This window comes from Medicago sativa, chromosome 6 (assembly GCF_051527215.1).
Source record: "Medicago sativa cultivar Bolivia chromosome 6, Bolivia_mono, whole genome shotgun sequence".
NCBI lineage: Eukaryota > Viridiplantae > Streptophyta > Magnoliopsida > Fabales > Fabaceae > Medicago > Medicago sativa.
Window position 1 is genome coordinate 60,664,136 of NC_140754.1, and position 25,927 is coordinate 60,690,062.

Consider the following 25,927-nt stretch of genomic DNA (forward strand, 5'->3'; position numbering starts at 1 on the left):
ATAAGTTCTGCTTATATAGTGAAAGAAATAACAAACCCGTGGGCCAAAATAAAATAAAATACTATAAAATTACTAAGAAAACCCTCCTATATCAGTTCTACTCCAAATTAGTTGGAATGATCTACATATTATAGATATTACACAAACTATTAAAGGAATCCTAACAATTACAACAAACTTATCAACTCATAGTTTAATATTAGTACTTTTACAATATACCATGTTCCTTACAGACCAAAGTAACTAAATGGGCTCAAACTCTATTCTTCATGCTACAATTTTGCTTCATTATTCAATCTGTCTATAAACAGGCACATACACCAGTGTAACTCATAACCTTGATTTCTCTATGGGTCTGAAAAGAGGATTTGATAAAGCAAATTCATTAGACCGTCAAATTTCATAAGCTCATGTTGTCCATGTACCAAACTAAAGTCATATTAATTAAAGCAATTCAAACAAAGAAGTGGGAAAACTAGAGATTGAAATGATATTTAAGGCCCGTTTGTTTTAGCTTTTTTTAAAATAGATTTTTATAGTGTAATTTTTTTTTCTACAGTTTTTTTAACAAATTTTTTTTTAAGGAAAGTTTCAAATGAAAAATCTGTTTGAATAGTTTGTCTTTTTTTTTTTTTTTGTAGAAGCTATAATGAAGTTTATTCAAAACTCAAAGAATCCTAGCAAGTACAAGGAATGCTTGGCTAGGAGTCTTAAGTAGGAACATACAAAGGAAAAGTGTGCCGTATATATGCGGAACATCCAAACAAACACCCATGCATCAAATACAAACTTCTACAAACAAACCAAAAATACCCTCTACTGAGGGCCCCCGAAAACAATGAAAACTAAACACCAGAACCAAAAAGTCATCTCCAAAAACCAAAGTCTAAACACCTGAGCAATAGCAGAAACAAGTCTTGGGCCAAACCGTTTCAAAACCCATCCAAAATAACCATCAATCCTACCAAAAACTCGTGTAACCGTACTTTGCTTCTCTTCTGCAGTTGAGCGCAGTTAAGCACAGGTAAAATCACCACTTAAGTATTTAAAAACCCCATTAACAACAAACTCATAGAAGCCATTCAAAAAAACAACAAACTCATAGAAGAAAACCCACAAAAAACATAGCCACCACCAAAAATCACCACAAGCACCGCCACAAAAACCATGTTCCTTACCGACCAAAGTAACTAAATGGGCTCAAACTCTATTCTTCATGTTACAATTTTGCTTCATTATTAAATCTGTCTATAGACACACATATACCAGGGTAATTCATAACCTTGATTTCTCTATGGGTCTGAAAAGAAGATTTGATAAAACAAATTCATTAGACCCTCAAAATGAATAAGCTCATGTCGTCCCCGTACCAAACTAAAGTCATATAAATAAAGGAAAATCAAACAAAGAAGTGGGAAAACTAGAGATTGAAATGATATTATAGGAGATTTAGGCAATAAAATCAAAAGCAAACAAATCAAGGTGAACTAATAAATTTAGGTCCAGAAGAAAGTTTATTTATATTAGAGAAGTGCTATTTTCCACGAAGGATTTACCAACGAATTCTAAGAATGTAATGCGTTTCTGTTTTAAAGAGATGGAAAAGTATTAATTCCGGATTTAATGGAAATCATGGCCATGTGTTTTTGAAAATGAATGGCAGATATCAATTCGTGGTTTTCGTGGATAGCTGATTCGTAGGAGCAAGCATTTTCCTTTATATTATCCTCTTATTCACTTGGTTTTTTTAGGGCTTTTTATTATTCCCTCAAGGCGTGCGGTGAGAATTCTCAAGAGGTCTATCTTTTATTTTTTTCGAGGTTATATACTTCAAATCAAATCAAATCAAATCAAATCCAATTATAATAACTAATCACTTATTGTCTAGACTATATAGAAAATAGAAAATATACTCGGTGCTTTTTTACCAAAGATGAAAAAAACTAATTAGTTTGAGATGCCATAATGGTTTTGGAAATTATCAAGGTTGGTTTTTGGGGAATAAAAGTCATGTGGTGAATTGTATTCTTTGTTTTATTCAACAACTTTAGTTACACCAATGTGTTGTATTTTTTAGATCTTTTTTATTTCAAAATTATTTAAAAATTATTTTTATAAGTTCCTTAACCACATGAAACATACTCATAAGCTTAAGATTATTACTTGGTCAAGGTTTACCTTATTTGTAGGAGTGTTTGTTATCAGCCCTTACTTAATTCCCTCACTCATTTTCATTATAAGCAACAACTTACAAAAATACTTTGTATGTCCAATGAAGATAATTAGGATATTTATATCCAATGAAGATGACAAAATACTTTGTATTCAAAATGACGATAACTATGATACGTTTGTATTTAAGGTGACGACCTTGAGGTGACTGATACCACATGCATATAGAGTCGTGTCTAGGAGCAGAACACTAGAGAAAACTAGTAAGAAGCAAGTTGATAAGATGTTTGCTAGTTGAGAACCCTTAGTGAGTGAAACTGTTGCCAAGTGTTGATTCATTTTGATAGTACTGCAGTTATTACAAAAATTTAGAAACATTACTACAATGGAAAGAGACAATAATTATTGCACGAACACAAAGAATTAGAGAGCTAGTTACTATGAAAAGGAACAGTTAAAGTAGATCATGTACGTACTGATGAAGAATTAGTTGATCCTTTGACGAAAGGAATAACTAAGAAAGTCTTGAACACATCCAATGAGATGAGACTAATGCCTGAAGATCTATACTCTATGTTGAGTGGAGTAGTCTTGATAGACTCACCTATATGAATGTGCAGGTTCTATGTCTAAGTTAGAGTTCAATGCTGTAAGCAACTCTTGTTAAATCGGAATATTATGTTTCCCAAAAACAAATCGGAATATTATCCAATAAGCAAAGGTTCAAGGTGTAGGCGACACCTTTATTTATTAGCAAACTTATAGAAACGTTTAGACGTTATTATTGAAACCATTTTTTAAATTCAAGTGGAGATTGTTGAACACTGATGTGATGTTGGAAGAAAAATTGGAAGATTAAACACAAATAATTATACTTTGATCTAATGTTATGTGAATTGAAAAAACAGAGCGTGGGGCTCCCACATAAAATTGAACACACACATTAGTAGTGTTTAAACTGGAGTATTTAATTTTACATACTTGATAATGATAAAAATAATAATTATTATTGTTTTTATTCATGAATATCACTTCCCATAAATTTAGTTATGGTGTTGTGATAAGAATAAGAGTAAGAATTCAATTGAATTTCTTATCCTTCCTTCATTCAAATCCAATGAGTTTGTTTCCTCCACTTCTGTGGATTTGTTTCTCTTGATCCTATCCACAAGTGTTGTTGAACTGAATAATGGATAACTTCCCTTTTGATCTTATCCATTAGAGTAACTGCTGCCGCAATTTTTACACAAACAGTTACAAAATTTCTATATAAATATAGGACTCCACTCAGTTCAAAAAACACACCAAAGAGTTTTTATTGAGTTCTCGAGAACTTGTTCTCTCTTCTCCCTCCAGCTTGTGTTGACTAGCTATTCTTCTCCTCAACTCCTTTTTTTGTCCCTTCGAAAATAAGAGTGTTCTTAAGACCTTAGTCCCTATTCGGTATAATGCCTCTTCGGAATTATAAATGTTTTAAAAACATAGTCCCTTCGATAATGTATGTCCCGTTGGAATAAAGAGTACTTTTAAGATCATAGTCCCTTTTGGAACAATAATGGCCCATCGAAATTAAGAATGATCTTAATAGTATATAAATATTCTTTCAATAGTTTTCTACTTGAGGAGAAAATTAAAAAGTCGAAATGGTGGTATCACCATATTTGAGTGGTTGTAGTACCATAATGATATTTTGTAGAACTTAAAATTAGAATGGTGGTAACACCATATTTGAGTGGTCTCAACACCATAACAGAGTGGTGAAAATGCCATATTAAAGTGGTTTCAATATTAAAGAGTGATCTTAGTAACATATTTGAGGGTGTAAATCTCGAACGAGTTTCTACAGTGCAGTAGTTAACTGCATAGTTGTAGCTGGACTTATTTTATAATGGAGGCGACGTGGTTGACAGTGTGCCTTGCACAACTTTATGTAGTGCCACAAAATGTCTTAAAGAGAGCGACTTGGTAGTTACTCAACCTAATAACAACTTTGGTAGATATTCTATTTCAAAATAGAATTTGTTAATCCAAATACAACAGGTTGGAAATCCAAAAACAAGACAAAGTCTACTACACACTCATTTCTTATGGGTAAGTGAATTCGATCTACTGTATTATCTCAAAATTATATTGTAAAGTCATCCAGTTCTACTCCAAATTAGTTGGAAGTTCAAAATTATATTGTAATGTCTTCCAATTCTACTCCAAATTAGTTGGAATGATCTACATATTATAGATATTGCCATTAAACGACACTTTCGGGATATTATTAAAGGAATCCTAACAGTTACAACAAACTTATCAACTCATAGTTTAATATTAGTACTTTTACAATATACCATGTTCCTTACGGACCAAAGTAACTAAATATGGGCTCAAACTCTATTCTTCATGCTACAATTTTGCTTCATTATTCAATCTGGCTATAAACACGCACATATACCAGTGTAATTCATAACCTTCATTTCCCTATGGGTCTGAAAAGACGATTTGATACAGCAAATTCATTAGACCGTCAAATTTAATAAGCTCATGTTGTCCCTGCACCAGACTAAGAGATTGAATTTAGGCAATTGAATTTAATAAGGCAATGAATTTAATAAATTCATTAGACTGTCAAATTTAATAAAAGAAATTCAAACAAGGAAGTGGGAAAGCAAGAGATTGAAATGAAATTTAATAAACACTAGAACAATAATGACATTTAGTAACACTTGAAAATTGTAACTAAATCAAGAAAAATGTTACTAGTTAAATTTAGTAACACTCGAACAATTGTTAGGTGAAGCCTGTGTTACTAAAGAGATTTAATTACATTTTATAGTATTATCTGTAACAATTAAAAAGTGTCGCAAATGTTACATTATTGTAACACTTTTTGTATCACTAGTAACAATTAGAAAGTGTTGCATTTATAATTTTTAAAAATTTGTTAAATGTGTCGCAAAGTTGTCTAGATTAAAAAATTTTGAACCTGCCAAATTTGTCTTTGCTTAGACTTCATTCATATTTGAATTAACCAATATTAGTTACAAGTTTTAATAAGAATTTGAATCAAATACTCTAAAACTTCCCCCCTTCACGGTTCTTATTATTACATAATGTAAATGAATTATGCAACACAATTAGAACTATGCAACCGAATTTGAATGACATACTAAAACGATTACAAGTTTTCATCCAATGTGACATATACTCTATTAAACATCTCACTGCATTGTTCTTATTCATCCAACCATATTATCAGCCTTCGATTTTGTTTTCTGCTTGATTCTTTTTGCTTCGAGACAATGCTCCTGTTGCACCAAAGACTTCAAACATGGAGCCACTTGTCCATGAGATCTTATGCTTATTTCCTAAAATGTGTGGTTTCTCCTATTGCACTTAAGGATTTTAGCCACTTGGACATAGGCCCATAGGCTTCTTTGTGTGTTTCTTCGTCTTCACTTTAGAGAGATTGTCTGAAGTTAGATTATCTACAGTAAGCAAAAAAAATTACAAAAATATAGATGATATATCTCTCTTATTCAGCCATAATGTATCTATACAATCACAACAACCTTTAAGAAAAATATAAGAAAGGTATAACATTCCTCGAGAGTATAAAGAGCATTGGATTGAGTACAATAAAAATATGGTTCTGTTCTACTGAATTGAGTATTCAGAAAATGAGAAGGTAGAACTGAGGAAGCATTTTGCAAAAATCCAATTACCTTGAGGGTGTTTTCCCAAGGTCAGCAATTAGTTTCTTGCCCTGCCAAAAAAAATTATGTGAATGGACAACCAGATTCATAGGTTAAAATGTCAAACAAACAAATACCTCAACTAAGGCAGGATCAAAACGATAATTTTCAGCCACAGACCAAATTATTTGCCCAGGAGCATCAGCAAAAATCGATTTGTAGTTAGATTATGCAGTTTCCAGCTCATTTATACCTACAGTATCAGATTAACATATAACTACACTAAGAGTTTAGAATAAGGTAACGGCAACTTTCCACCTAATAGAGAGGCAAATAATATATGTGATCAATATTACACTATGAAGATTCAACGGACAACAAACTATTTACTAATGTTTACTATTTCAATTCCTTAAAAAAAAAAATACTATTTCAATTAAAAAATAAAAATACAGAGAATATAAGAATCAACAGAGATTCAAATGTACACTCACAAACGCCACACGACTTCTTGATACCTGCCATCAGAAGCTCATATCTACCTCTCTTTTGACTTGACAACGCATAGAATTGACATAACCGATGTCCTTTTGAGTTTTTAATCAAAGAAATCACAGATATAACTTGTAATTGACCAAATAAAACACATGATATACTATGATAACGAAGAAATAAAGAACATCTTCAACCTGTTGCACATCAAAGTGTTCCCTGTAGGTGGAGAGATTGCAGATCTATATTTTAATAGAGATTAAAAGAAATAAAAATAATAAACTCAACAAACAAATAAATGAAAAGTATGGAATCATAAGTTAAAATGTATATACCTGCTGCATCCATTTGTCTACGTTGAATCTTTGCAAAAGTGTTGCGGCCTGCAGTGCTAGGGATTTAGAAAATGTTTGTGTACATACTTGCAACAGCAATGACATAGCATATTGTAGATTTATTTATAAAATAGAGTTAGCAAATGTTTTTATATATAGAAAATTGAGGCGGTTCTGAGATTTATTTAATAAATGGTGTTTTATTTTATTTTTATGATTTTTTCTTTATAGAATGATTTTTTTTATTTCTACCTTAAATAATGTCAATATTTATATTTAAAACATATTTATATTTATCCAATGTTTTTATATACTTTTGGAATGTAAAACATATTTATATTTAATCATTTCCCTCAAATAATGTCAATATTTAGTATTTATATTTTTTGTTGAAAATATGTTTACAGTATCATCCATCCAATTAATCCACTATAAAATTCATCAAACAAAAACTTTGCTAATGGATTGCATTCAATTAATCCATCCATTTAAAAATATGATGGATTAATTACATCTATTTATATTTTTGAATCCTATATATGAATCAACTAAAATCAAAATACAAATTCATTGGATATGATATAAATATTTTATTTTTAAATTAATTTTTGGCAAGATATAATTAATTCTCTAAATAAAAAACTGAAAAAAAAGCAAAAAAAAAAAAAACAAACTGCATATTTATATTAATTTAATATGTTTTTAAAGAAGGAATCAATTTAAATATTTTAATAATATGTCTAAATCTAAAAAATAAATGAAAATAACAAATTGAATGTTTTAATGTGGGTCAACATTGGTGGTCAATGATCATTTAACAGTATATTAAAATTGAAAATTTTGCTAATGGATTGGAATCAATTAATCCATCCATTTTAAAATATGGATTAATTGAATACATCCATATTTTAAAGGAAAATGCTACTTCTCAAGAAAAATAGCTTCAAGAATTTTTCAAGAAATAGTTGGCAAATTTTAATTGGATGATTTATTTGTCCACTTCCTATTTTTCAGCCACACCTCCTTGAATTGTGGCAAATAGTGCACTGTGATTGGCTATTCTTTATTCTTGAAGAATTCTTGATGTTATTTTTCTAGAGATATAGCATTGCTCTATTTTAAAATGGATGGGTTAATTGAATCCAATCCATTAGCAAAATTTTCAATTTTAATATAGTATTAAATGATCATTGACCACCAATGTTGACCCACATTAAAACATTCAATTTGTTATTTTCATTTATTTTTTAGACTTAGACATATTATTAACATATTTAAATTTATTCCTTTTTTTTTTGACATAAAATTTATTCCTTCTTTAAAAAGATATTAAATTAATTTAAATATGCAGTAATTTTTTTGCTTTTTTTTTTAAGTTTTTTATTTAGAGAATTAATTAATATCTTACCAAAAATTAATTTAAAAATAAAATATTTATATCATATCCAATGAATTTGTATTTTCAATTTAGTTGATTCATATATAGGATTCAAAAATATAAATAGATGTATTGAATCCATCAGTATTTTTAAATGGATTGATTAATTGAATCCAATCCATTAGCAAAGTTTTTGTTTGATGAATGGATTTGATGAATGTTATAGTGGATTAATTGGATGGATGATACTTTAAACATATTTTCCCAGCACCGCCTCAATTTTCTATATATAAAAACATTTGCTAACTCTATTTTATAAAAAAAATCTACAATATGCTTTGTCATAGCTACTGCAAGTATGTAAACAAACATTTTCTAAATCCCCATCATTGGTGGCCGCAACACTTTTGCAAAGATTCAACGTAGACAAATGGATGCAGCAGGTATATACATTTTCACTTATGATTCCATACTTTTCATTTATTTGTTTGTTGAGTTTATTATTTTTATTTCTTTTAATCTCTATTAAAATATAGATCTGCAATCTCTCCACCTACAGGGAACACTTTGATGTGTAACAGGTTGAAGATGTTCTTTATTTCTTCGTTATCATCGTATACCATGTGTTTTATTTGGTCAATTACAAGTTATATCTCAACGAGTGTGATTTCTTTGATTAAAAACTCAAAAGGACACTGGTTATGTCAATTCTATCCGTTGTCAAGTCAAAAGAGACGCATATATGCGCTTTTGATGGTGGAGATCAAGAAGTCGTGTGGCATTTATGAGCGTGCATCTGAATCTATGTTGGTTCTTATATTCTCTGTATTATTTTTTTTAATTGAAATAGTATTATTTTTTTAAAAGGAATTGAGATAGAAAACATTAGTAAGCATGAAGATAATTTGAAGAAGCTTGCGGTACAAGTTACTTAGCTAGTGTAGTACATTTAGGTCTTTTGTGTAGTACACTTGCTTTTATATAGTACAGTTGAGCAATGTATATATACTCTTATGTACCTCTCTTTCAATCTAATGAATCGTTTCTCAGTTTTTCATATTTCTAATATGGTATTCGTTTTCTCTCTCTTCTTCATGAGAGAGCTAGTTAGGATCCATGTTTCTTGCTTCCACCATTAATGCTTCTTCAAGAAACTTTCTCTTCTTTGTTTTTTGAAGATTTCTTCATGATTCTTCTCTCTTTCTACTCTATTTGTTCTGAATTTTACCTTTTGATTCTTCTTTTCTTCGCTTTTTCAGCGACTTGATCTTCTCTGCATTTTTTTGGAATCCTCTGTTTTTCAACTTCATCTTCTTCGTTGATTTGTTCTCTTCTTGCACCATGCCTCCTCGTGATGCTCCTATCATTGTTCAACAACCCAACACTGATTCCATTTACTACGTTCATCCTAGGACCTAATTTGGTTACAGTTACACCGCTTTTTTCCAGTTCCAACTACCTTGCATGTAGTCGCTCCATGAAGCGTGCTCTTGGCGCGAAGAACAAATTTGCTTTCATTGATGGATCTGTTCCAATTCCTAATATGGATGATTTGAACCACAATGCATGGGAACTCTGTAATAATCTAATACACCATTGACGTTTGGATTGAACTGCAAGAGCATTTCTTTAAAGTGGATAGAATTCGTGCTCCTTCTCTTCGTTCTTCCATCAACAATTTGAAACAAGGTCAAAAAAATGTGCTTGATTACTTTCTAGAGATGAAGTCTCTTTGGGAGGAGCTTAATTCTCATCGTTCTATGCCTCGGTGTACCTGTCCTCACCCATGCTGTTGTGAATCAATGCGCGCTGCTCGCAATTTCAAGATGAAGGATCAAGTGATTCAATTCCTCACTGGTTTGAATGACACTTTTTCAGTTGTAAAAACGCAAGTTCTTCTTATGGATCGTCTCCCTTCCATAAACAAGGTTTATTCTATGGTGACAAGAAGAGAGTAACAACAATGCACCTACTCCTTATGTTTCTACTGATGACTATAGCATCCTTGTTAATGCTTCAGATGCAAGAAAACCATGTGTACATGGTAAACCTTCTTTTGGTGCTTCTCAAACCAAGAATAACTCTAGGTATTTCACCTTTTGTCATAGGAATAATCACATGTGGAGCATTGCTATAAAAAACATGGTTATCCTAATTCTAATAAGCATCTTGCTTCTTTTAATGATGTTGCTTCTGAGAATGTTGTGGATTCTCATACGTCTAGTGAAGATTCTTCTTCTATTTCCCAGACTGGTTTGACTCATGAGCAATATGTTCACCTTGTATCCTTGCATCAGCAATCTTCTTTGGTGCCCTCAGCATCTGTTTCCAACCCTGCTAGCACCAATCACATCACTTCTTTCCCTACCTCCATTGATTCTTATTCAGGTATAAACATTGTTATCTTTTAAATGTTCCAACCAATCACTGGCTTATTGATTCAAGAGCCAATGAACACATATGTTCTTCTTTGCATTTACTTCATTCATATTATAAAATTAAACCTCTTAATGTTACCTTACCCAATGGCTCATCTATGCTTGTTAATTATGCTGGCACTATTGTTTTTTCCCCTCATTTTCATCTTTCACATATTTTATTCGCCCCATCTTTCAAAGTTAACCTCATATCTGTTTCCAAAATTTGTTAGTCTCTTTATTATAAAGTGAAATTTTCGCCTGTTAAGTGTGTGATACAGGATGTGAAAAGACAGAAGATGATTGGTTTGGGTAATCTCTGTGATGGCCTTTATAGATTTCATTCCTCTCCTCATAATTCATCTCTTTAGGCTCATTGTGTTTCTTCTGTAGTTAATCCTTGTAATAAGATTCCTTTAGATTCTTGTAATTCAGTTTCACATGCTAATGTTTCTATGTTCCCTCATCTGCAATCTGGCACTTTAGTTTGGGGCATCTGTCCAATCAAAGGTTTTCAATGATGCATAGTATGTACTCTTCTATTTCAGTTGATAATAAAGCTACTTGTGACATTTGTCACTATGCTAAGCAAACAAAATTACCTTATACTTTGAGTAATTCTATAGCTTCTTGTAAATTTGAATTGCTATACTTTGATATTTGGGGTCCCCTTTCTCAAGCTTATGTGCATGGCCATAAGTATTTCCTTACTATTGTTGATGATTCTAGTAGATATTTATAGGTCATTTTGCTGGAACAAAATGTGTTTAACATTACCCTTTAAGTTTTGATGATAACAAGGTATTAAAAATTGTCAATTAGATATGCTAATATTTTTTCAAGACTAGAGGACCATAGAAAAAAAATTGAGTAATTCAAGAATAGGTTCTGGAAGAAAAAATGAGAGCAATGAAATCTACCAAAAGGAAGCTTGTGTTGCAAGGATGCATCTGAAGAAAATAATTCCTACCCCTCTTCTAAAAAATAAGTCTCCCTATCAAATGTTGTATGATACTCTACCTGATATCAAATCCTTCAAAGTGTTTGGTTGCTTGTGTTATGCTTCCACCCTTCATGCTCATAGGTCAAAATTACAATCTAGAGTAAGTATGTTTTCTTGGGATACAAGTCAGGTTCCAATGGTTATGTTCTTTTTGACCTTGATACTAGATAAATTTTTCTTTCTAGAAATGTTACTTTTCATGAACTCATTTTACATTATATTTCATCTACTCATTCCATTATTTCAAATTGGCATTACTACCCTTCATCTCATTTACCTGTTATTGATGCTACCGATTACATTCACACTCCATCTCCATCTCCTTCCCCTATCCATACTGATCAGTCCATTCATTCTTCTCCTCCACCTCCTTCACCTCCACAACCTACCCTTAGAGTTTCCTCTAGAAATAAAAAGGTTCCTTCTTCACATATTTTTGCTTCTCATGGTAATAAAATCACTAGTTGTTATCCTTTATCCAATTTTATTTCTCACCACAATTTATCTAACACCCAACAAATTTTTTCTATGTCTCTTGTTTCTCAAATTGAACCCAAATCATATGATGAGGCTATCAAATATGATTGTTGGAAACAAGCAATACAACTTGAACTCAATGCTCTTGATCAGACTGGTACTTGGATAGTAGTTGATCTTCCTTCAAATGTCAAACCTATAGGGTGCAGATGGGTTTACAGGATCAAGTACAATGCTGATGGATCCATAGAAAGGTTTAAAGAAAGATTATTAGCCAAAGGGTACAATCAAGTTGAAGGCTTAAATTACTTTGATACTTTCTCACCATTTGCAATGGTTACTACTGTCAAGCTTGTGATCTCCTTAGCATCTATAAATCATTGGTTTTTGCATCAATTAGATGTGAACAATGTTTTTTTACTTGGTGACCTTTAAGAAGATGTGTACATGAAGCTTCCACAGGTTTCTCCACATCCAAGCCAAACCCTGTTTGCAAACTGTCAAATTATTTGTATGGTCTCAAGCAAGCTACTAGGAAATGGTATGAAAAGCTCACCAATCTCCTTCTTACTAATGGCTACAAACAAGCTGCATCTGATGCATCTTTGTTTATTAAATCCACTACTGAGACTTTTACTATACTTTTGTTTTATGTTGATGATATTATTCTTGTTGGGAATTCACTCTTTGCATTTACTATCATCAAGAATTTAGCCCCGCAATGCTTGCGACTTGACTTTTCGTAGTGATTTACGCAATTTTGGGACCTTTTCTTGTGTGATTCTTGTTTATTCCATTGATTATCGTTATTAGTTTGATCCAAACCTATTAATAATAATTTGTTGTGTGTTGCTAAACTTGCAGGATATGTGACTATTACTCTTATCTGACTGAGTTTAAGAGTTGGGATGAAAGGAAAGAGGCTATTGATCAGTTCTTGGAAGCATATCAGTTATGCACACACCTGATGTATTGTTTCTCTTGAATGTTCTTTGTTGTTCAAAAGGTCATCAAATCTTGTTATAAGTTTATGTATTGTAATGTGGTAAATGATGAATTTTTGTGTTTAAGTAAATCTAGTTAAAATACTCGATTTCATCATATAGCTTTTTCAAAGGAATTTAATTATTTAATTTAATTTAATTGTTATTTTAAGATTGATTGTCATGGATTTGAGTATAAAACTATATGACCCAAAGATTAAAAAAATTGTTACTTTTTTTTTTTTTTTTATGATTTCAGGTGTTTGCAAGGTCTCTTTCAATAAAACCCTGCAACTCAAGTATGCAGCCCAACATTCTTAATTTATCTCCAAATTTCCATTAGTAGAAACCTTTGAGAAATTGTCCCCTTTCTCATATTGCTCTAGTGTAATATTACATCCATTGTAGTTATATTTTTTGTGATTGACTGAGAATTTGTTGTAATAGAAAGCTAAGTTATAGGAAAAAATAAGTGGTCATGGTTATTGAATGAGTTTAAAGATTATTGATGTAATGGTTATTTGATCTAATCAATGTATTCCTTATGGAATTGGCTCTTTAGAAGTTCAATAGAATATATTTATTATTTTTAAATTCAAGCTCTGTTTTCATTTTAAATTTTGATATATGGTGGTGGGGAAATTAATGTAGCTTCATTTTTTTTTAAAAAAGAAACCTATGCCTACGTTTTTTTACTGTTGTACGTGAGATATGGCTACGCTTCGCATGAGGTCCAATTTTAAGCAACAATGAAAAACGTCGCCTCAGGTGCACGCTGAAATCGTCCCGTATACCTTGTAGTTTAGGCGACATTTACAAAAAGTGTGCCGATAGAGTAAACAAATCGTCGCCTTAGACAATAGGCAACGCTCGTATAGGAGACACCTGAAAAACGTCTCCTATTCTTTTAGGCAACGCTTTTTTTATTTATGTTTTTCAAGTGACCCTAAAGAGGATAAATGGTGTAGTGTCAAGTGTGGTTAAATGCAACAAATTTCATTTTGTCTTCAATATTATTACATTGTACTTACGTTCAATATGTTTTTCCTAAAATATCATCTTAATTAGGTTAATAGATTCTTGGACGATAAGGAAGAGAAGCATCCTGAATTAAGTTAGCAATATAATCAAGTGATCGAATGCAGATGAAGAAACCATTTTTTCCTAGAATCATGCAAAAACAAGACAATGCTCCTGTTACTAGCTCCATAATAGAAAAATGATTTAATACAGAAGCAGACAATAGATACATAGTACAATATAAAGTTATAGTTGCTACTTACCAGATGCCGCCGATTTCTCTTCATATCCAGTCAAGCACGCGCGCACGCACAACAAAACATTTGCAACAATCATTACCTTGAGTATTCAATTTAAAAACGTGGTTATGTTTTCACAATTTTCATTTCCCTTGTATATCAACTCATGAGACGAAGCAACCCATGCACGTGTGTCCAGTTTGTGCAACGAATAGGAAGGAACTTCCAGTGCTTTCAATTCAACATGAAAAGAACGAAAACAGAGATTAATTACTATTACTTCTCAACATAAAACTTCAGTCAAGTTTCTTATACTTACGCATGCGGAAACATCAAACAAATCATAAAATATCAATTCATTTCTATGAACAACAAACACGGACATGCAGACACGCCACTCCAATGTTCCGCAAATTCAGTGTTAACTCTCCGAATTTACGTTCACTACAAGAATTTTGTGTTTTACTGGCGGAATTAAACCCTCAGTAATGGAGAAAATCCCTCAGTAATACACATTACTGACGGATTGGTGTCCCTCAGTAATACTGGCGTCAGTAATGTTACTGGCGGAATTTTCCCTCAGTAATGTTGAGATGGTTTTGACAAAGCATTACTGAGGGATTATTCCCTCAGTACTTACTGGCGGAACAAATCCGCCAGTAATTACTGAGGGAATAATCCCTCAGTAATGCTTTGTCAAACCCACCTTTACATTACTGAGGGAAAATTCCGCCAGTAATGATTATGCAGATTTACTTTATTGACGGAAATTTCCGCCAGTAATGTACGTTACACTTTTTTTTAATCCATTCCCACTTTTTATTTTATTTAAAGAAATAAATTAAATAACACAAATAAATTAAGGAAATAAAATTTAAAAAGACACAAATTAATTAAACGACATATCATCATAATTTCATATAATTTATATAGAGTTTTCGTACAAAATTATAAATATTTTAATAATATTCATATAATCCAAAAAACTAACAAAATAAACTATTTTTGTGTAAATCAACAAATTTATTAGATACCAAGCCTGCACAAGACGTGCAAAAGCTAGCATCGAGAACAATACAAAAGCGCCGCCCATACGCGTAACGCCCAAGACCAAACAGAAAGCTAAGAACACGGCCAACAGGAGATCCCGTAGAAACTCCACACAGCTAACACAATTATACCTCTTAAAACAATCATCTAGGAACCAATTATTCATGTAACCATGGTGCTGCACAAGGTAAATCTTACATTAGTAAACCATGGTTGCTGCACAGGGTAAATCTTACCAAATAAGAGTGTCACAGTATGCAGAAATTAAAGACTCGCAAACATCTGACACTATCAAGCAAGAAATCTAATAGAAATGAGAGAAAATTGAGAGAATTGAGTGTCATTACGTAATTCTTAAGATTATTTTCCAGTATTTAATATAGTGAGTCTGTAGGTGCTTGTTAGAGCTTGCTGAATGATTTCTAAGTCCTTGTTAACGGTCGAACAACGATGCTTCTTGAATAATCAGATTTCAATGATGAATATATGAGCTTATCCTACACTCTTATTGGACTTAACATACACCAACAAACTGTTGTGTTTTAATGAATTTCACTAAATTAGGAAGTCAACTTACACACAATGCACACCTCTCTACAATGATATAAAATACAGGTCCTTGATAATTTGAAAAACATTTGCACATACATGCATTGGCTACACATTCTATTTGTATAGAAGTTAACATGCATTAGCTATTCTTATGTTTCATTTTTCTAATGTCCAATTTTCATCTACACATTTAAGTGTAGCCTAAGAATGCAGAGAGCACTTACCATTATATATAAGCAACAAGCGTGAGCATGTCTGGTACATGTTATGCCTTTGAATGTGTCATCCAGCTGCATTTTTCAAAGTAAAATAAGTTTCATGATTCAATCAGTAGGATTTAGAATAAGAGGTGAAATGTCCAATTCATTATTAGCTTTCACAAGTGTATCAAACCATTTTGTGTACACAGGCACATCATATGCAGCAGCATGTTGTCAATGGCTGTATTTGCATAACATAGTGTTTTTTTATTGCACCGGTTTTCAGAAGACCATCTGTTGGAAACTCGATTTTTGTTACTTAATAGAGATTGATTGTGTCAGTTTACATCAAAAATAAGGGAATATGACAGTTGTGAATTAATTAATCAATCCTCTATGTAATGATATTGACAACGAGTTTGTGAAATCAGCATCTGATTTTGTTGAAGTTCAAAAGTATAAATTTTGACAAAATTATCACAATTCTATCAAATTCACCATGAATCAAAACACAGACAATAGCTCGGTTAATCCAAACATGCACATAGTAAGTATTTTACCTGAAGAGGAAGAAGATATGCCGGGAACTAAAAAGATAATTCTGAGTAGATATTGAATCACTGCACTCCAATTTAGCTTGTTCTTCAGCACTATTAACAAAATCACCACAATCATCCAAACACAGAATCCCTCTTAGCCTGGGAAAATAAATTGAACTCAGAAAATAATAATATAAAATTAAGAAAACAAATTAATGCAATTGTTTGGTTAAGAATATGTTCGTACCTTCCGAACCAAAAAGGTCTTGCTAGCACTATGTGGCGGTGGGATTAACATCTCATTCCTGCTTAATTCCGTCAATCTTCACTTCAGGGATGTGACTATAGAGTTAAATTAAATTAAATAACTTATCAAAAAAGCATGATTCATGATGCAGAAGCCAATTTACATTTAAACAAGGAGTTGTGATTAGTGTTTTTTTTAAAGTTTATCCAATATGACTCCTAGTCACACACCAAGCAGGATGACTTAGGAGAAAATAAGTCAAATAATAAAAGAAAAATGAATTACTCTCCTCACAAGTGGAGATGCAGGTCTTGGTGCTTAAACCAAATCCTATAGCGTGATAAGAAATAAACACCTTTAGTCCACAAGCATGAAACACACTGTGGTACTAATATGAGCAAACAAAAACTGGAAAACCGTGAGAATTTTTTTTGGTCTTGGACCCTCAACATATAGAAGCCATACTGGCTACTGACCGACCAGAGTTGAGCCAATGAAATAAGATATAACTTGCAATTATTGAATAGAAAATACTTAAGTTACACACTAGTAAAGCCTGTCGCAATTGTAACAGGGAAACAATGATAGTTTTCAATTGACACAGACATGAGGTTGTAAAATTCTACACCTAGTGCAATGTCAACAATAATATTGACATCCTTAAAGATCGGCGTTCTTTTTTATATGCCAACGCTCGCCTCCGTCAAAAGCTTAGAAGCGCTGCCAGCAGAACCAACATAGCAGTAGCCATTGACTCAGCACAGTCCTGCTGCACACTATCGCATCAAACACAACCATGGGGACTCCAACTCCACTCATAAAACATACAAGCTGGAATAAAGTTATTGCTAAGTCATTGCTAAGTGGATCAAAAACAGAATGAATGAAATGGCTTGAATAAGTGAGTTTATTAATACAGTTCCAACTTCCATATATGCAGAAAACTAAACAAAATGAAAATTATTGATTTGTATAACTAGGCACTTCTATGGATGATTTATTTACACGTGGTTTTGAAGAATTCAGCATAAAACAAATTATAAAACAGGCGCAAAGCTTGACGTTTAACTCTTGACAAAGATGATGAAAACAATCAATTCTAAAACAATTTCCAATCCCGAATTATAAAACCCTAACAAAATTCTAAAAACCTAAAAAATCCCAATTCTAAACCCTAAAACAAGCAATTGGAGAATGAGTGAGAAATTAGAGAATCAGTTGGTTTACCTTGGCTTAAGGTGAGTGAGAACTGAGAGAGAGTTGCTGGGTTTGAAGAAGATAGTTGAAGATTCATTGAACTGGGAGAGAGATTCAGCAGCGATTTGTTTGTGATGAGGAGAAGTGCCAATCGTTTCTGAGGGAAGAGAAGAGAAAACGCGTTATGCTTCACATGTGATGAGGAGGAGTGTACACTACCGACAGATATTGTGAATTACTGGCCGATTATTTAATTTGTCATAACATTACTGACAGATTTATATCCGTCGGTAATGCAATGACATGTGCTTTTACATTACTGACGGAAAATTTCCGCCAATAAACATTGGCAGGTTCATTAATGACATTACTGACAGATTTATCCCTCACTAATGTAACTCACAGAATTATTGAGGGTTTTTTTCCGTCAGTAACGTTATTGAGGGTTTTTTGTGTGTTACTGAAGGGTTATTCCGTCAGTATTTATTGAGGGTCTAAATCCCTCAGTAATGCAATTTTGGATTGGTCAGTATATTGAGGAATTCTTGTAGTGGTTTTTAGGTACCGAAATCGTGTTAACTTGGAGGCAAACTTGATTTCTATTAAAATCAAAAAGTTTGACTACTTTGACCGAGTTAACACTCGATAAACTTGTGTAAACTCGACCGAGTTTACCGAGTTTGCATCTGGGAAAAAAATAAAAAAATTGGCCCATTTTTTTGCAACCATTTTTTTCAAAACACAAATTCCTTTTCTGCAAACCCAAAAACTGAAATGTTTACTGAATAGTTACTTTACAGTAACACATTGCTAGCTTCCTGAAATGAAAAGTTTCTTTTTATTTTGTCTTTGAGTTCTCAAACCATGAACAGGGGAAATTCCGATTGTGACGCGAGTTATATATTAGCTTATATATGTCAGCCATATAATAAATTTTATATAATTTTGATTTTAGGTAAACTCGTACGAGTTCTCGATTCTAGTTTACGAGTCGATTTCACCTAGGCAAAACGAGTTGAGGTAAACTTTCGAGTTGTAAAACCTTTGCACTACTCATTAATTACTACTGCTTTTCAACATAAAACTTCAGTTACATTTCATATACTTACGCACGCGGCAACATCAAACCAACATAGATTTCAAAAAATTCACAAAACTGCGGGTTAAATTGTGTTAAATTGCAAAAAATTGAGTTAACTCTAAACAACTTTTTTTTCAGCTCATTACAAATCTAAAAGGCATAAATCACAAATCCACGGGAACAAAAATTGAGTTAAATTGAAAAAAATTGAGTTAAATTGCGAACGAAAGCCATGGATCTGCGACTGTGAAGTTAATTTTGATTCATAACTAGAAAAAATGAGTTAAATTGCAATTCATGACAGAAACACAACATGGATCGAAGATATTTTTGATGAGATCTAAACGAAATCGAAAGCGCGGAAGCAAAAACGAAAACGGGAAATAGAAGACGAATCTAAGAAATCTTACCTTAGAAAGAAAGAGTTAAGCTCGATGGATGAATTGTGAAGCTCAACGGTATCGACGAATCGAAGGTGAGATTCGACATTGAAGTTGGAGGGTGTAGAGCTTGACAGTGAGAGCCATTGTCCCACTTGAACTGTTCCAAATCGATGAATTGTGAGGATCCAAATCGATGAATTGAGAGGATCCAAATATATGAATTGTGAAGTTTGACGGTGAAGAGAGAATCATGACGGTGGAGGAGGTGGATTTTACGGTGAAGCTCGATTGAGTTTGGCGGTGAAGAGAGAATCACGACGATGGAGCTCGATGGTGGGTTCGGCGGTGAAGATATAACTATGAATATGTAATTGGTGAAAATGTGTGGTGAAGAGAGAACATGTAATTGGTGAAAATGTGTGACATATAATAATAGTAAATGTTTTTTTTTTTGAGCAATAATAGTAAATGTTATAAAATAAAATGTGTTTTTGCAATTGAAAAGAGTGTTACGCTAGTAACATTTCTTTAATAATGTTCCTAAAAATTGTTAAACATTAACAATTATTTTCTTCGTTACACTCCTGTGTTACTAAGTGTCAAGTATGTAGTAGAGATAGGTGATTTGGGCAATAAAATCAAAAGCAAACAAAACAAGGTAAAGGAACTAATAAATTTAGGTCCAGAAGAAAGTTTATTTATATTATCCTCTTATTCACTTGGTTATTTTAGGGACTTTTTATTTTTCCCTCAAAGGGGTGGGATTAGAATTCTCAAGAGGGCTATTTTTTATTTTATTTGAGGTTATATACTTCAAATCAAATCAAATCAAATCAAATTATAATAAATCTAATTACTTATTGTCTAGACTATATAGAACATAGAAATGATACACATTGCTTTTATACCAAAGATGAAAAAAACTAAATAGTTTGAGATCCAAAAATTGTGACAATCTATTGGTTAACTGATTTCTTGCTCCAACTACGTTGTTGTACTTTGTCTTCCAAAATAAATTGTTGTACTTTGCAAATTATCAAAGTTGGTTTTTGCGGAATAAAAGCCATGTGGTGAATTGTATTCTGTTTTATTCAACAACTTTAGTTACACCAATGTATTGTATTTGTTAGATCTTTTTTATTTCAAAATTATTTAAAAATTATTTTTATCTAAAGTGCCTTAACCACATGAAACATACTCATAAACTCAAGATTATTACTTGGTCAAGGATTACCTTATTTGTAGGAGTGTTTGTTATCAGCCCTTGCGTAATTCCCTCACTCATTTTCATTATAAGCAACAACTAACACCAGGTTCCTTCATTATGCTATTTTTCTTTATGCTGATCAATAATTGCTCATACAACTCTCCATTTATCCCCTCAATCATAAAACCGACTATATGTGTCACACCTCAGGTTCACAAGTGTCACCACCGATAAATTTACTTGATATCTCTTTTGTTTATTCTGATTAACATTTAATTGATTCTTAGATTTATATGTTTATTTTTATTTGGAGATAATTGATGCCTAATTTTATTACAATCGTAAGGATTTATCGTTTTTTTTTGTTTTGCAACCTAATTTCCAGATCTATCAGCGCAATTAAGTATTGAGAAAGCAAAGAAAATCAAATGAAGAGGAAATGATGGTTTACAATTTATAAATTAAGTATTGAGTTAATATGTCCTCGATGAGTATATATGTGGTTTGACCCATGAAAAAGTCAAGTAAGTGTGCATGTTTATGTTTAATGTTTGGATTTGTTTGTCACAAAGATTTAATGAACTGTTTAATTGTGAGAAAGTGTAGAATTTTTCAAATTGTCACTTGGGCCTGTTTGAAATAGTTTTTGTTTTCGGTTTTTGAAATATACAAGTCCTTTTCTCACAATGGTAATCCTTTTACATGATTTAGTTTTTTAGTCCCAAAACTAAAAAATTCAAAACAGTTTCCAAAACTGTAATTTTAAAAATAGTTTAGCAAACAATTTTTTAATTTTCATGTTTTTAAAAACTAAAAAAGAGTTTTTGGGAAGTGTTTCAAACAAGCTTACACTTTTATTTTGGTAAAATTTCTATTCTGAAATTTGATTCATACTTAACTGCCATGATTGAACAAAATTGAAGAGATATTCAGTTCGTCATTTAAGATATATTTGAATCGCATAATGATCTTTAATGTCTCTGTAATATCATGGATAATTTAAGATTTGTGTTAATTTCTCTACCAAAAATAAATAAATATCAAGGTTGAACAAATAAAATAACATTGATGAAGGAGGATATAATGTCTCTGTCATATCATGGATGATTTCTAGGTTTGGCCACTGTTTCTTGGTGGTGATGAATTCATTTTCAGGTTGCAGTCATATCAGATCGCAGTCATTACAACTGCCTTCGTTAGATGCAGATCATTCAATACAAACAACAACAATGATATCATCTTTGTCGCTGACTCCGACCACGTATACACTCCATGACCAGGTTTTATCTTTTCATTCCGTTAACCAAACTGCATATTTTCTTCCAATCTACGAAAATCATTATCATTATAATTTGACCAGGTTTGTCTCATAAATGGATTTTCGATGTCATCGATTGACCTTAATAATGAGGCATCCAAATCCAAACAATGCCTTATTATTCATTGCTTAGACTTTGTATGTTGTCAATAGGATGCCACTTTGATATTGAATTTTTAGAACCTGTTAGCACGTGTTTTTTGATTTGAAATTGAGTATATTATATTGTTTATAAAGAAGAAGTTTTCTTATGAGTTAGGTCTATATCTCTTTTTTTTTTCCAATAGATTTTGATAGTAAACATGTTTGAATTGTTTATTTATGTCTCCACTTAATCAAGTGGATCTTCATCTCACATTTGGCGAGCTAATCTAGCGATTTAATCTTCATCTCCCACTTGGTGTGCTAATCTTTGTCTGCTATCACGTCTAAGTAAAGTCTAGTTCAGTTTCTCCAAGGCAACCCTACAAAGGATCCGACCAATAAAGAAAGGTGAGCTTAATCTCGCCAAGGAAAACCCGTAGTGGGCTATTACCTTTTAAATAAAAGCGAGGTATATCCCAACGGTACAACCTCCATGGACTCTATTCAAAGTTAAGGTGACATATATACTACCGATATAATCCACTGCTCAGAGTTAAGGCGATGTACACACCTCCAAGTCCACCTTGCTTGACCCCAGCCCAAAAAGTTATATATGAGGACTTACATATGCGACCCTAACCAAATGAAAAAAATAGCATTGTCTAAAATTTATGAGAATTCCAAGCTTAAACTTTCTAAGGATTTCAAACTTCAATGACACTTCACCCATAAATAACGGAAGGATCCTCCAAGCATTTAAACCATGAACGGGCATCATGCTTTAGGGGCTATGATACATAAAAGGCTTGGAGGCTTCGCCCAACTAAAAGAAGCTGCCCAACAAGCATAGAGCTCGAGGGGCTATAATACATAAAGGCTTAGATGTTTCGCCCAAACAAAACACGGAACCAAATGAGTATAGAGCTCGGGGGTTTCTTCCGGTTAAAAGGAAGATTCACCAAAATAATAGAAGGCACCTAAGGAGCATAGAGCTCGAGGGCTCCGCAAAATGAAAGGGATGATTCTCCAAAATCAAAGAAGGCACGTAACGAGAATGAAGCATTTTAGGGCTTAGTCTAATTAAAGGAAGGCGCCCAATAAGCAAAGAGCTCGAGGCTTTGCCCAATTGAAATAAGGTGCACAACAAGCGTAGAACTCGCGGGACTTGATAAATTAATAAATTTAGCCTAGATAAAATTCTAACTCGCCATGACCAAGACTAAGGATAATACCAAGCGCAAAATGAATAGAAAACTTGCTAAGACTAAGCCTTTTTAAAATCTTTGACACCTGATGACCTTAAGGGAATAATACTTAAACACCTTACCCTTTTAGGTTTTGTGCATAGGGGGTTGTGTATCGGGATAATATTATTGGACAATATGTATCACTTGTAAGTTGCCCATGTGTCGTTCACATGGTGAGATCGTAGTACATGCCCAATATTGACGTAGGACCATATTCAAGTACCAGTATACTAAGCACCGAAGTAACCCAAAAAACAATGGGGAAAAATTCTTTCAAAGACCCATTCTTCTCTATATATGTGGTCTTGTTGAACCATAAAACCCAAGATGGTAGAAAGGGAAAAAAATTTCTATACATACCTTTATCTAGACACAAACTAATGAACTTTTTTCATAGACCATTAAAACTCACACCCTATGTTAATTTTTTTTTTTACTTTTTCTCTATATATTTGTTTATTTTTATTTATCAATTATTAATCCGGTCCAACCATGCTTCAACCGGTTAAACCATGACATGAACTCCTAGAGGTCTCATCAGTTAGATCCCTGATCCGGTTTTTTAAGCATTGAACCACATTATTTAAAAATATGTAAAAGTAAATAGTTTTCCTTTGTACTTAATAGTCAATACATATTATTAAAAATATGACATGGGAAATATCTATTCTTTTTTTGGTTACAGGAAATATCTATTCAATATCCCCATATCCCCACCAAATGAACTACAAATATCTTTTCAATAGTCACAAGGATAAACTTTGTATGTTTTTGGTTATCCACATCAACAATCAATGCTAGAAGGATTAGACCTTTAGCTTTTTTTTAGGATGCAAAGAGCTTTTTTTGAGCAGTTAATGTCTGCCACAATGTAAATGTTGATATATTGTGGCAGACATTAACTGCTCAAACTCAGACAGCTGAAACTGAGAGATTTGCAGTAGAAAGTAAGAAGGAAGAGAAAACACATTACAAGGTGTGTTGGTCTTTTTGTTTGTATTCTAGTTGGACTAAAAAAATTGTTGTTTCTAAGATGTTTCTTTCTTTGTTTGCAGCTCTGGTACGAGTATGTGAGTAAAAAGACAAGACTTTTAGTTCTAGGTATGGTGCTTTTTGTGGTTCTGATTGCACATCTTATTACCTTTCCTTGGTTTGACTGTTCCTGTTAGGACTTTTAGTTATGTCTCCTGATTTTGATTTTGGTTCTCCTTGTTTTGAATAATAAGGGATATCCCACTAAAGTTGTAGACCGAGTTCTTTGGATCTGGATGGTTTGGTTAGCCCACATGAATGTTTTAAGTTTTTAGGAGCTTTCTTTTGAGTTGTTCTCATATTCTTAGCATAGATTTGTTTTAGATGAGAATGGTCATAGTTGGCCTTTTTTGTTGTAATAAGGTTGAGGCCTCCTAATGCTTTGCATTTTAATTTCTCTTGCTTTGATCAAAACAATAAAAAAAGTTTCGTTTGAAATAAATAAATGTTGATGTTCAAATATATAATTACATTAATCCGTTTATAGTTCCATATTAATAAGACCTCATAAACTTAGTTCACGTATTCATCATTCAAACTCCAGAAACTTAGTTCACGTATTAATCATCTCTAAACACTCACATCGTGCTTGAAAGTCATCGATATTTTTCACGTATTCATCTCTCAAACCCTGACAAAGCCAGCAAGAAAGACTTACACACGATTTCTGAAAGCCTTCATCTCCTCGTCTCTTTCCACTCGCGTACTCTTTAATAACATCCAATCACATAAGATAGAAAAATTGATAATTTTGTAAAATTGATTGAAACATAGGATAGAAAAATGTGAAATTGAGAGAAAGATAGTAGTTTTTAAAAGGCTAAAACCCACTTTTTGCCCCCTAAGTTTGCAAAAGTTGCGATTTTGGCCCCCTATTAAAAAAAATAGCATTAGTGACCCCCTATGTTTAGGGAAATATGCTCTTTTGACCCTCTAACATAAGGGAAATATGCTTTGTTGACCCCTTATCTTTAGAAAAAGTTGCAATTATGCCCCTTTTTTGGGACACGTGGCCTCTTCTCAGTAATTTTTGGACGAAGGGGGCCAAAAATGCTATTTTTTTTAATAGGGGGCCAAAATCGCAACTTTTGCAAACTTAGGGGGTAAAAAGTGGGTTTTAGCCTTTTTAAAACTATGTAAATTCAGTTTACACAGTTAATGAAACTGAGTTTACATAAGTTACGTAAACTTTACGTTTGTGTGTATAAATGTTCACGCACACTCTACATAATACATATGTAAACTTAATTTACACAAACCTCTCAGAATGAGTAATTATATATACGTAAACTGAATTTACACTAACCTCCCATAGTTAATGTAAATTGAGTTTACATAAGTTACATAAACTAAGTTTACGTCTGTCTGTATAAATCTGTTAACGCGCACTCTACATAAGTTATACATACGTAAACTGACTTTACACTAACCTCTCATAGTGAGTAATTGTACAGATGTAAACTGAATTTACACTAACCTCTTATAGTGAGTAATTGTACATACGTAAACTGAATTTACACGAACCCCTCATAGTGTAATCGTACATACATAAAATCCATATAATTTTTAAAAAAGAGAAACTTTTCGATAC

General features: G+C 32.5%; 4 long non-coding RNA genes across 5 annotated transcripts; 1 reads left to right on the plus strand and 3 right to left on the minus strand.

Annotated features, from left to right (window-relative positions):
* Positions 1-5,228: 5,228 nt before the first annotated feature.
* On the minus strand, positions 5,229-6,938 carry LOC146916040 (uncharacterized). The gene is made up of 2 exons (XR_015014858.1): positions 5,993-6,938; positions 5,229-5,926 (listed from the first exon to the last, which is right to left on the minus strand). It is a non-coding gene; the product is annotated as an uncharacterized LOC146916040 (long non-coding RNA).
* Positions 6,939-7,885: 947 nt separating this feature from the next.
* Positions 7,886-13,496, plus strand: LOC146916041 (uncharacterized). Of its 2 annotated transcripts, none has more exons than XR_015014856.1 (2): positions 7,886-12,963; positions 13,200-13,496. It is a non-coding gene; the product is annotated as an uncharacterized LOC146916041 (long non-coding RNA). The 2 variants fall into 2 exon arrangements; XR_015014857.1 differs by having other exon boundaries at positions 7,886-12,926.
* On the minus strand, positions 9,312-19,885 carry LOC146916042 (uncharacterized). The gene is made up of 2 exons (XR_015014855.1): positions 19,476-19,885; positions 9,312-14,430 (listed from the first exon to the last, which is right to left on the minus strand). It is a non-coding gene; the product is annotated as an uncharacterized LOC146916042 (long non-coding RNA).
* LOC146916043 (uncharacterized) lies at positions 15,089-18,184 on the minus strand. Its single transcript, XR_015014854.1, has 5 exons — positions 18,015-18,184; positions 16,788-16,882; positions 16,562-16,699; positions 16,026-16,091; positions 15,089-15,427 (listed from the first exon to the last, which is right to left on the minus strand). It is a non-coding gene; the product is annotated as an uncharacterized LOC146916043 (long non-coding RNA).
* Positions 19,886-25,927: the final 6,042 nt, after the last annotated feature.